The sequence below is a fragment of the Salvelinus sp. IW2-2015 genome, linkage group LG19 (assembly GCF_002910315.2).
Source record: "Salvelinus sp. IW2-2015 linkage group LG19, ASM291031v2, whole genome shotgun sequence".
In the NCBI taxonomy this organism is placed as follows: Eukaryota; Metazoa; Chordata; class Actinopteri; order Salmoniformes; family Salmonidae; genus Salvelinus; species Salvelinus sp. IW2-2015.
The window spans coordinates 22,316,415-22,329,494 of record NC_036859.1 but is presented as its reverse complement, the minus strand read 5'-3'; the positions used below and the strand labels follow the sequence as shown (position 1 = coordinate 22,329,494).

General features: G+C 41.7%; 1 protein-coding gene across 1 annotated transcript in view; it reads left to right on the top strand.

The window, feature by feature from the left end:
* The window catches only part of LOC111979751 (tenascin-R-like), a 178,943-nt gene that overhangs the window by 63,102 nt on the left and 102,761 nt on the right, over positions 1-13,080 (top strand). Inside the window, 1 exon segment of the mRNA XM_070449031.1 lies at positions 2,369-2,415. The gene's annotated coding sequence lies outside the window, so the exon portion shown is untranslated.

The following is a 13,080-nucleotide window of genomic DNA, read 5'->3' as shown; positions in this document are numbered from 1 at the left end:
TTGGCTTATGTTGTTGCCTCTAACTCCAGGGCTCTAATTTGAAGAGGCCTGTGCTAAAATATTGATTTATGGATTTTAATCAGTTGTCTTATTTGGCATGCAGCAATGTCAGATAGTTATAGATATGCACAGCCAATTTTTTCCCACCCTTGGCCTGCCCTGCTGGGAACTGGCAAAGTCCAGATTAATGACTGTGGAAAGGGCCTGTGGTCTGCTGCGTTCAGGTTAATCATACCTGGTACTGCTCTGTGAGAGTTGGCATCCTGATTAACTGAGGATTCGCTTAACTAGCTTAGCTCTGTAAACACCCTTCAGCAACTATTTTGTTTCCTTCCAAAATGCTGTTTCATATCTCATGGACTAGGCTAATAGCTACATAAAATTAATTACTAAAACATGTCTAACAAGAAATACTTGGCCTGGCCTTGCATAAAACATGTATTTGTATACCTGTGGCATTTTTATATGCAGTGATAGCTAGCTTTTAGCCCGTTGCACACAACAATAAACCAAGAAAACGTCAAAGACAATTGAAAGATAAAATGACAAAATAGCAAGTTCATGTAAATAAAGCCGATATATTAGGCCTATTCTTGGACTAAAAGGATTTTCTTCTATAGTTCAATAGACCTTCAACTGTGTTGTTTTTCCTCCTACTGTAATGCTTAGAATACAACACACTGCCGCTGTCTAAATTTACTGTACTGTACAGTCTCTCCTAATACAGCAAGCAAGTTGGTGAGTGTAATGGATTTTGCAACCAGTGTTGAATTCATTATTTCAGTTAGTAGTTTCTGAAATAAAAGCTTGTGTCAAAAGTCTAAGATACTCAGAGAGCTTTGAACCGCTAACAATGGCCCTTTCAGCTTGCAATTATCCCATCAGCCAGCCCAAAAGATCCTTTGTTTCTAGGATGAAAAATGTATCTTAAATTAAAATGCTCCATTTATCCAGTAAATTATTATGCATATAATCATTTGTGTATTGAGGCATGACGCATTTTCATTATCTAAAAAATAGTTTTTCACTAGCGTGAGAAGTTGTCACATTGAGTGGCTTTTCATTTTCATTTCGTTATGCATTCTGAGGTTGAACTTGATATGTCATAGTCTAGGTTTTAAAACTCCAGTTGTGGAACTAACGGTTTCAATATATTGTTTGAGGAAACCTTTAAAAAATACAGTTAATAACAGCTTTTATTACACCCCCCCACCCCTCCCGCTACCCATTTTTTGTTGGTAGAAAATGACAAAACAGGTTTACCATGACAGGTGATAAATGGATGCTGTGGGGGAATCTATCTGCTGCATCAACACATTGAAAATGGGATCTCCAAAAGATAACAAATTACAAGAAGCCAGCAATGATTCACACAGACCAGCCACAACTGGTATTGTAGAGATCCCATTTTCCTTCTCCTTATAGTCATACTGCTGGCAAAGTGACAAATTCCCCCCAAAACAATCTGTCATGTATGATAGTTTGAAATGTAATGCATTTGGTGTTTGAATTAATAATATGCATTTCTGTTTGCTCAAAATGACTATCATTATTATTAGCTTTGCTGACCTGCTCAATGAACACCAGGAAGCAGTATGAATGACATTTAAAATCCCTTTCTCTCACAACCATATATAAAACAGAATGACCTAAAACAGGATTATCTGTATCGTTCTCCTCCTCCAGGACTGGGACAGCAGAGAAATAGTAAACAATGTGTGTGTCTGTGTGTTTGCTTTTGTGCATGTGTGCATGTGTGTGTGTGGGGCATAATAGTACAAAGTGGACGGATGCCCTTGTGGCCAAGGGCCTTTCTTTTAGGAGCACTGAGATAGGTATCATCAGCACCATGTCATATTTGAGATCTAATCCTGCTGCCGTCCTCAGTGTATAATAAAACTGAATAGCTGTCGGAGAGCGAAAATGAAGCAATTTTGACATATTTGCAATTCCTTACAGCTGACAACACAASTTGCAAAGGCTGTCYCTTRATCTCCCAGTAGGTYAGSAAAGYCCCTGAGGAAGAGACAAGGCGAGGAAAGTAAATGAGGATTTCTCTTTTCATGTTGAGAGAAGGATCATCTTCACTACTTTGTGTATTCCAACAGCAGGAGGGTGCTGGCGTAGTATGCATGTTCTTTACCCTGGCTGACAGAGAGCTCATGTTCAAGGGGATAGGCTATGTGTGTGTGTGTGTGCGTGTGTGTGCCTGTGTGTGTGTGCGTGTGTGTGTGCGTGTGTGTGTGCGCGTGTGTGTGCGTGTGTGTGTGTGTGTGTGTGTGTGTGTGTGTGTGTGTGTGTGTGTGTGTGTGTGTGTGTGTGTGTTTTGTCTGACTATAACACCTCTCCTCTCTTTGTGTGTTGACAGGTGCAGGATTAGTCATCGCCACAGGAAAACCACTGCTTGAATTTAAGGTAAAACAGCATAATCCATAAAGCTATGGTTTATCATTCAGTATTTATGGTTTGGAAGTCAGCATGTATATTGTGTTGACATGTACAGCTTTGCCTTTTCAATGTATCCCTCAGTAAATGAGATGACAGTGAAAAAGCTCTGTTTGTTATTAAAAAAAATATCCAGGTAGGATAGTTGAGAACAAGTTCTCATTTACAACTGCGACCTGGCCAAGATAAAGCAAAGCAGTGCGACAGAAACAACAACACAGAGTTACACATGGAATGAACAAGCATACAGTCAATAACACAATAGAAAAAAGAAAGTCTGAAGAAATGGCGTGAGGAGGTAAGGCAATAAATAGGCCATAGTAGCAAGTAATTACAATTTAGCAATTGAACACTGGAATGATAGATGTGCAAGTGGAAATACTGGTGTGCAAAAGAGGAGAAAGGTAGATCAAATTAAAACAATATGGGGATGAGGTAGGTAGATTGGATGGGCTATTTACAGATGGGCTATGTACAGCTGCAGCGATCGGTTAGCTGCTCGGATAGCTGATGTTTAAAGTTAGTGAGGGAAATATAAGTCTCCAGCTTCAGCAATATTTGCAATTTTTGCAATTCGTTCCAGTCATTGGCAAGTCAACTGGAAGGAAAGGCGGCCAAAGAGGTGTTGGCTTTGGGGATGACCAGTGAGATATACCTGCTGGAACGCGTGCTACGGGTGCATGTTGTTATCGTGACCAGTGAGCTGAAAATAGGCGGAGCTTTACCTAGTTATAAAGCTATCATCCCTACTACTATACATTCGATGAAGCATTTAGAGACCAGTTTTCTTTCATCTTCAATTAAACCTCTAACTTTTCTAAACTGGTTGAAAACAAGTGAGTTATCATGCTGGAAAGTATCCTGATGCTTAAGAGGCCAGAGTAACTGTCTGACTGACCTGGCCACGCTTAATTGTTACTAATGTGTTCAGAGCATCACAGCCAGGGCTTAGCACTGAATAAGTAATGGCGTACTGTAGAGATTCATTTATTCGATCCACACAACAGCAGATTAGGATTTTTTATGTATGAAGGGAGGTAACCGGCTCAGAGACTCTAGATGCCTCTGGGATATGGCATCTTTAACTTCTTAATGAAATACTTTGAGGGATTGTTGCTATTGTGGCGGGGCAGCAGACATGAGATGAAAGGGAAGTTAGCCACTGGAAGCCTGCAGTCACACAGGCACACAGGCACGCACACACGCACGCACGCAGGCACGCACGCACGCACGCAGGCAGGCAGGCACACACGCACGCACGCACCCACGCACACAGCCCCTAATGCTGATGAGTTGTCCTCCCAGGGCAAGGTACACTAGACCTGGCAGTCTAACGGGTGGCTGCCTGTTAATGAATTAGACCTGGAGTCACCTCTCTGGGATATGTTGGGAACTGAACAGATCAGAATTCAATGCCCCTGGTACAGGCAGTGGTGATACATGAATAATCTAGCCAAATCTTACCCTGGCTTGATCAATAATGGATGGAATGGATTGGTTTCACTTTCTACACGTTCCGCTTCCTACACTGCATCATAAAGCTTGTTTCCAAACGAGTAGAGGTGTATCAAAATATCTTATTCATCATAACCAGTCAAATCTTACTAGGTGGAAGTCACGATGAAACAAAGCTTTATGAGTCTGTAATTGTTAGCTATGTCCATTATTTAGTTGTTAACATGCTCCTGTTGAAGTCCTTTCAGTTTTTTTCTTATTTTTTCCCCCTCCACTCCATATACAAACATACACATACGAACAACAACAACTTACAGATGCACAAAAACAATGACTATGTCTCATCTGCCCAGGCCTGCATGCTCACACCCCTATCTCTAGTGCCTGCATGCTCACACCCCTATCTCTAGTGCCTGCATGCTCACACCCCTATCTCTTAAGTGCCTGCATGCTCACACCCCTATCTCTAGTGCCTGCATGCTCACACCCCTATCTCTAGTGCCTGCATGCTCACACCCCTATCTCTAGTGCCTGCTTTATTGTTTGCCACTTGGCCTTAAATTGTATCAATGTGTTTTTCCTCGCTCACCAAAGCTATTTCAATATTTCAATAATACAATTATTAGATTTTTCATTGTGTTAATGATGGAGGATCTTCCAAGAGTCTTGATGATCATCCAGGTGCTTCCAGGTGCTTTTTGGCAAACTTGAGTCAACGTTTTGGACAAGATGGGTCCCATTATGTCTGGTGAAAACCAAACACTGCCTTCCACAGAAATAACCTTATACCAACGGTCAGGCATGGTGGTGTGATGCTTTGGGGATGCTTTGCTGCCTCAGGACCTGGATGACTTGCCTTCATAATCCCAATTGAGATGTTGTGGCAGGATTTAAAACAAGCAGTTCATGCTTGAAAATCCACAAAAGTTGCTGAGTTAAAGCAGTTCTACATGCATGACTGAGCCAAAATTCCTCCACAGTGTTGTGCGAGACTGTTCAATAACTACAGGAAGCATTTGGTTGGAGTCATTGCAGCTTAAGGTGGGACAGCCAGTTATTGAATGTAAGGGGGCAATTACTTTTTCACACAGGGGAATTGTGTGTTCAATAACTATGTTAATTAAATAAAATAAGTATGAAAATGTTTTGTTATTTGTAAACGTATTCCTTTATCTAATATTAGCTTTTGGTTGAAGATATGATAACATTCAGTATCAAAAATACAGACAATCAGAAATGGGGCAAATACTTATTCACGGCACTGTGTTTGTTGTCACTTATTAAGCATCCTAAGTATTCAATATTGTTAGTGGTCCGCTTACTGTAGATTGTGATTATTTTCTTTTTCCTATTGCCATTATTTAATTATTTCCACATAAATATATATCCTGAGATTTTGGAGCATTCTGAAAATATTTTTAGCAAAGGGGCATTGAGTTTACAATATTGGTCAGGTATATCAGAAAGATCATCTCCAAATTATCAGGAATCAAGGTAAGACCCAGATGCAGAAAGTAACACTGTTTATTGTAGCGACAGGGGCAGGCAAGACAGGTCAAAGCAGGTAGGGGTCGAAGATCCAGGGTAAGGCAAAAGTACAGGACGACAGGCAGGCTCAGGGTCAGGCAGAGAGGTCAGGCGGGCGGGTATAGGGGCAGGACATGCAAAGGTCAAGAACCAGGAGGACGAGGAAAGAGAAGCTGGGAAACGATAGGAGCTGACAGGAAAAACGCTGGTTAGCTTGAACGAACAAGACAAACTGGCAACAAACAGACAGAGAACACAGGTATAAATACACAGGGGATAATAGGGAAGATGGGCGATACCTGCAGGGGGGTGGAGACAAGCACATGGACAGATGAAACAGATCAAGGCATGACAGTACCCCCCCCCCCTCTAGGGACACCACCTGGCATTCCACCTGGGCGAATACCTGAATGACTGGGGTGCCGGCGGCGAAAGTCGGCGATGAGGGCCGGGTCCAAGATGTCTTTAGCACCTCTCTTCTGGGCCATAACCCTAAAAATCAACCAGGTACTGGAAACCCCTGCCCCGTGGTCGAACCCTCAGGAGGTGTTTCACCGTGTACGCTGGCTGGCCATCGATGACACGAGGGGAGAGATGGGCCTAGAAACAGAAGACAAGAGACAGTTAGACATAGTTTTGACTCTCAACACAGAAAAGGTAGGAAAATACGAAGGGTACAGGGCAACAGTGGATGAACAGCAGAGGGGCTAATGATCTTGGAGCGGGGGGGACAGGTCTCGGCTTCTGGGGGTATAGCCATGACACTATAGCAACTTGCCAGTGCCTCGGACTTGACCTTCCTGGATACCGGTCGGTGCTGCAGGAGCGAAGTGGCCCGGGCCATACTGAACCCCTCCCGGAGGTCCTGGTACTCTGCAGAGCTGGCGGAGAAGTCCGGGGCAATTTACAAGCCCCCAGGAAGACGTCCCGGGGGGCAGGCAGAGCTGACTTCAGGCAATGAGTGTGGCAGGACTGGGCTCCAGTCCACGATGGCACCAGTAGCCCAGTCAATGGAGGGATTGCGTCGCTGGAGCCAAGAGAATCCCAATATCACAGGAACCTGCGGAGACTCACCAGCAGGAATTGGATGGCCTCGCTGTGGTTCCCCGACACGCGTAGGCTGACGGGGGTGGTCTGGTGGTTGACACGGTCTATAAAGCGCCCATCCAGCGATCTAACACCCATGGGAATGGAGAGGGGTTGAGTGGGGATGCCCAGCTCGGACGCCAGTGTAACATCCATGAGACTCACATCGGCCCCCGAGTCAATTAGTACCTAGAGAGACTTGGACTGGTCGCCCCACAGCAGGGTGGCATAGAGAGTGGGGCGAGTAAGGGGAGTAGAACAATTATCTTTCAGACTCACCAGTGTACTCACTCCAACGAATGAGCTAGCTCTCTTGAAGGGACAAGTTGACACAAAATGACCGGCAGTACCGCATTACAGGCAACTCTGGGTCTCAAGTCCTCGTATGCGTTCGGCTGGAGGCAGTCTAGCCCTGCCGAGCTGCCTTGGCTCGGGAAGAAGTGAATCAGCAGTCTCCGGAGGCTCTTGCAGAGCCTCGGGTAAGCACGGATCCTTTTGGGGACTTCCAGAGTTTACTAGCTGCAAGGTTGGATCCCTGAGTGAGCGATTGGAACCGCAATCGAACCTCTTCTCCCTCCTACGTTCCCGTAGCCGACCATCGATCCAGATGGTTAAAGCGATGAGTGTGTCAAGATCTGTCGGTAGTTCTCGGGCTGCCAGCTCATCCTTTACCTCCTCCGATAATCCATACAGGACCGTGTCGAACAGCGCTTCCGGTTCCAGGTACCGTCCGCTGCTAGCGAGCTGAACTCCACCGCATAGTCTGCCACACTGAGGGTGTCCTGCCGAAGCTGGAGTAACTTCCGGGCAGCCTTTCTCCCGGGTCGCTCAAACTGGGCATACTTGATTTAGTCAGTAAAGATATAAAGGAGTTGAAGGCAGGCCTGGAAATGACTGACAAAAAAAGCTGTGACAATGGATAAAGAAACAAACAAGCTAAAAGTGACAGTCAATACGAAACAGACGTTAATGAACTTATAAAGGAGAACATCTTTCTGAGAGAAGCATTCCTTGATATACAGACCAGATCTATGACAGAAAATCTAACACTTTCTGGTATTCAAGAAAGAGAACGAGAAGTTCCTGAAAGAGTAGTGAATGAATTCTTTCTTACAGCGCTTCAAATCCCAATCGATGCTGTCGATAAAATCCAACTCGAACATGTACACCCTTTCGGACAACGAGGACAGAGTTATGAGCGCCCAATCGTTGCCAAATTTGCTTTCTTTAAAGATAAATAATGGTTAAATGTGTAAAATACTCGCTGGCACGAAAATAGGCATGAATGATCAGTTCATGGTCGCCCCACAGCAGAGATTGCAGAACGGGGCAAACTTCTGTGTCCAATCTTCAAGCAGAATAGATTAAAAGGGAAGCGTGCAGCTCTCGTAGTCGATCAACTGTATATTAACAACCAAATGTTCCGAGACACAAAGACTACTCCATTGCTATTCTAAAAATGTAAAAGTTCTCATAGATGAGTCGAATAATGGAACACCAAAATCTAGCCATGGTAGGGGTTGTAATAATATATATTTTTTAAATAGATAAAAAAGCAATCAAATGAAACAAATGTTAAATAAACTACAACTACACTATACCATTCAAGATAGGGAATGTTGTAAAATAATTATTTAACTTTCTATTTAAAGTATTTTATAAGTGGATAAGACAGGATTAGAAGAAAGGAAATCTAGCAAAATAATACATATTCAAATATAATGAATTGGAACACAAAAGTACTCAATCAACATGGTGGAGATGTGTGGATGTATTGTGATGGAAGGTGTGGTGTGTGTTTTTGTGTTTGGAAAAGCGTGGCATTAAGTGAGTGAGTAAGGAAACTGTTGCATATCCCAGAACCAATGTGTATTTGTGAGCAGGGTTTGCGAGAGAGAGCTATCAGTTTTGTGCAGATGAGGGATATACATCTTAAAATAAATTCTACATCTAATTTATTTATTGTCCTATCATGATGGAAGGGTCCCCAACCCTATACCCCAGACACCCATCTGAGTGAGCCATACACTAAAGAGAAGTCCTTATCTGTTTTATGGGCTTACTGTAAGTTGCCTATATGCAGCCAAAAACAGAAAGAGGAATGTGGACAGAGACCTATTAGAGCAGCACCGCCCCCTCAAGATTCTGAGCCTGCCTGGCAGGGTTGGTCCTACAAAGCCAGAGCACCCTGATGGGAGTGCATAATATACAAGGAAATTCTCAATGCTGCTAATGAGAACCTTGACGACCTTGTACCTAGCTGGTGGGGATTCCGGTGGGGTACCCCCTCCCAGGTAGTGGCAGTGCTGGCAACACTTGCTGCAGTAACCCAGGGGGAAGGGGTCACAGTCGGACAATCAGAGAGGGGGCATATTATTGTGACCCTTGTGGCACAAAATAATCAAAGGTCTGACTGCACAGACATGCTTGGGAAAGGGGACACAACAGGGAATCAGTGTGCGTGTGTTTCAGGGAAAGGAGGTGTTTCTGATCTCTAGGACTTAGGACCTAGGACTTGACATTGGTTAACCTTTCTGAACCACCCATCCCGGTATCGGGATAATTGTCATCAGCAACGCTGAATAGCATAGCGCCACAGTCAAATAATATTACTAGAAAATATTCATATTCATGAAATCACAAGTGCAATATTGCAAAACACAGCTTAGCCTTTTGTTAATCCACCTGTCGTCTCAGATTTTGAAATTATGCTTTACAGCGAAAGCAATACAAGCGTTTGTGTAAGTTTATCGATCGCTCGACAAAACATTAAGTACACTTAGCATCAGCTAACTTGGTCACGAAAATCAGAAAAGCAATCAAATTAATCGTTTACCTTTGATGATCTTCGGATGTTTTCACTCAAGAGACTCCCAGTTAGACAACAAATGTTCCTTTTGTTCCATAAAGATTATTTTTATATCCAAATACCTCCGTTCGTTTGGTGCGTTATCCTCAGAAATCCACAGGAAAGAGCGGTCACGACAACGCAGACGAAAATTCCAAATAATATCCATAATGTCCACGGAAACATGTCAAACGTTTTTTATAATCAATCCTCAGGTTGTTTTTCAAATATCTATTCGATAATATATCAACCGGAAGTGTTGGTTTTTCAATAGGACCGGGAGTAACAATGGCCGCCTTTCTCTGTTGCGCAAAACTCACTCTGAGAGCCCCCACCTATCCACTTACGCAATGTGATCGTTCTCGCTCATTTTTCAAAATAAAAGCCTGAAACTATGTCTAAAGGCTGTTGACACCTTAGGGAAGCCATAGAAAAAGGGATATCAATGGTTGATAGGGATGCATAAGAACAGAGAGGTTTCAAAAACAAAGGCACTTCCTGATTGGATTTTCCTCAGGTTTTAGCCTGCAATATCAGTTCTGTTAAACTCACAGACAACATTTTGACCATTTTGGAAACTGTAGAGTGTTTTCTATCCTAATCTGACAATTATATGCATATTCTAGTTTCGGGGGCTGAGAAATAGGCAGTTTCAAATGGGTACGTTTTTTAGCCAAAAACGAAAATACTGCCCCCTAAACTTAAGAAGTTTTTAATCAAGTCACCCCATTTTTGCCAATTTTGCTAAATCATGCATGCTTTCTCAAACAGCTGTAACTGTATATGCATTCGTAAATCAAGTCCTTTCTTGAGTTGGGCTCTGGGATGTAACAACCGTTGAGCATCTGAGCTTATGGTTGATTGTGGGGGAAATGGGTTGAGTGTGTAAGAGTGTGTGTGTGTGTGTGTGTGTGTGTGGGTGTGTGTGTGTGTGTGTGTGTGGTGTGTGTGGTGTGTGTGTGTGTGTGTGTGTGTGTGTGTGTGTGTGTGTGTGTGTGTGTGTGTGTGTGTGTGTGTGTCAATCTGTTGTAGGGGGTAAGGATGTTAGGGACAATATAGGATGAATCACAATAATTGTTTGCTAAAATAATGATTGCTTGACAAAAATGTAATGCAATGACAATCCTGGTTATAAGTAACAATCCTTTGCATGAACTGTCAACATTATTACGCAATAATTTATTAAGATACGCAAGATTTTTGAATATACGTTGTTTTTAATAGCTATATATGAAGCAAATTGTGTTGAGAGCATTGGAAATGCTTTCAGAGGTTGATCTGCTTCTGTTCTGTGGGTGGCACTGTGTGCTCTTTTTGAAGGATGGGTCCGGGTGGCCTGCCGGTCGATGGGATGACAACCCAACTTGGGATAGGGAGGGGCTTTAGCGGGTGGAATAGTGGAAAACAATCGGAGGGTTACTTAGTAGCAATGCAAATATCATAGTACAGCTATATGGATACTCAATCACTATGATACTTTTTCATGGTAAATGTACATATATATATATATATTATGATACATATATTTGAAACTTGTATCTTATTATGGTTATTGTATAGCCAGTTATAATTGTAATGGCTACGCAGATAATAAGAAAAGAGTAACAATATTTATCTGAGTTAAAGAGAAGGAATATAATACAATTTGGGGCAGCAGGTAGCCTAGTGGTTAGAACGTTGGGCCAGTAACTGGAAGGTTGACTGACTTTCCTAGTTAAATAATGACATCTATTGTTTACAGGAAACTTATTCAACAATTTTAGATGAAGTTGTGTGGAAAAAGGACTGGGAGGTGAAATATACTTCTCCCATGAGCAAAGAAACTCAAAAGGGGAGATGATATTATTTAACAGTAATTTTGACCCGGACGTGCAAATCATCCAAACAGATCTGCAAGGTAGATGGATGATTTTAAATATGTTTTTGGACCATAAACAGATATGGCTCATTAACCTTTACGGACCAAATAATGATGATCCATGTTTCTTTGAAAATATATATAATAAATGATCAACCCTACAAGCAATACAAGACTCTATTATTATGGTGGGAGATAATGATACTGTTTTAAATACCTCAATGGACTGTAAAGGAAATCACACTACAAACTATCACCCTCATGCTCTTAAAGATATCATGAATGTCATGGATATATTGTAACTAGCGGATATATGGAGGCTTATATATCCTGACCTAGTGAGATATACATGGCGGAGGCTCAATTAAGCTAGTCGTCTTGACTACTTTCTTATGTCATTCTCGTTGGCACCAATAGTTTAAAAAGTGTTGATAGGGGACAGAATTTGGTCGGACCATCAGATAAATTGGCATATACATTACACTTACTGAATTTCCACATGGGATATTGGAAATTTGATCAAAGCCTATTGGATGATAACTTGTTTTTAACTAGGACAGAGGAATTTATAACTGAATGTTTCCGACATAACATAGGTACAGCAGATCCCCTTATTGTATGGGACACTTTTAAATGTGCCTTTAGAGGCCATGCAATTCAGTACTCAGCTTTAAAACAAAAGCAATTTAGGTCAAAAGGAAATAGAAGGTCTAACAGAACAGATACATAGCAATAAAAACTGTACCATAGAGGCTCAGAATAAGTAAGAAGAAAAACAAAAAGAAATGTAGGAACTTATTCAAGAAATATCACGTGTAATAATAAAGCAAACTGGATGGAATATGGGGAGAAATGTAACAAATTATTTTTTCATCTTCAACATAGAAATGCTACCAAATACAATTTACTGAAACGTGTCACCCACGATTCACCAAATGATATTATGAAAGAGGAAGCAAAGTACTTCAAGCAAATTTTTTCATTTAAGTCTCCTGCATCTCCTCTAACTAAGCTAATTGTTTCGATTTTTTTCTATTAATAATGTAAAGTTAACAGCTGTACATAAAGACTCATGTGCAAAATTACATAGGAGGAGCTTCTTGATGCAATTAAAGCCTTTAAGTCCGGTAAAACTCCAGGGCTGGATGGCATGCCAGTTGAGGTATACCAAACCTTTTTTGATATACTCAGAGTACCGTTATTAGCATGTTTTAACCACTCCTATATAAATGGTAGATTATTGGACTGTCACGCCCTGACCATAGTTTGCTTTGTATGTTTCTATGTTTTGTTTGGTCAGGGTGTGATCTGAGTGGGCATTCTATGTTGTATGTCTAGTTTGTCTGTTTCTGTGTTTGGCCTGATATGGTTCTCAATCAGAGGCAGGTGTTAGTCGTTGTCTCTGATTGGGAACCATATTTAGGTAGCCTTTTTTGTCATTGTGGGTTGTGGGTGATTGTCTATATTAGTTGCTTGTGTCAGCACATTTCTTATATAGCTTCACGTTCGTTGTTCGTTTATTGTTTTGTATAGTATGTTCAGTGTTCTATGTTTACTAAATTCATGATGAACACATACAACGCTGCATTTTGGTCCTCCGATCCTTCCAACTACTCCTCCTCAGACGAGGAGGAAGATGAACGTGACACGGACAGTAAACAAGAAGGTCTGATTTCACTATTACTGAAACAGGATCCAAGTGGTATATATAAAGATCCAGTCCATTTAAAAATTGGAGGCCCTTTACACTCTAGTGTAATGATGCAAAAATTCTAGCAAAATGTATAGCACATAGAATTAAAAAAGTATTGTCGGATATTATTCATTCTAATCAGACAGATTTTTTACATGGACGATACAT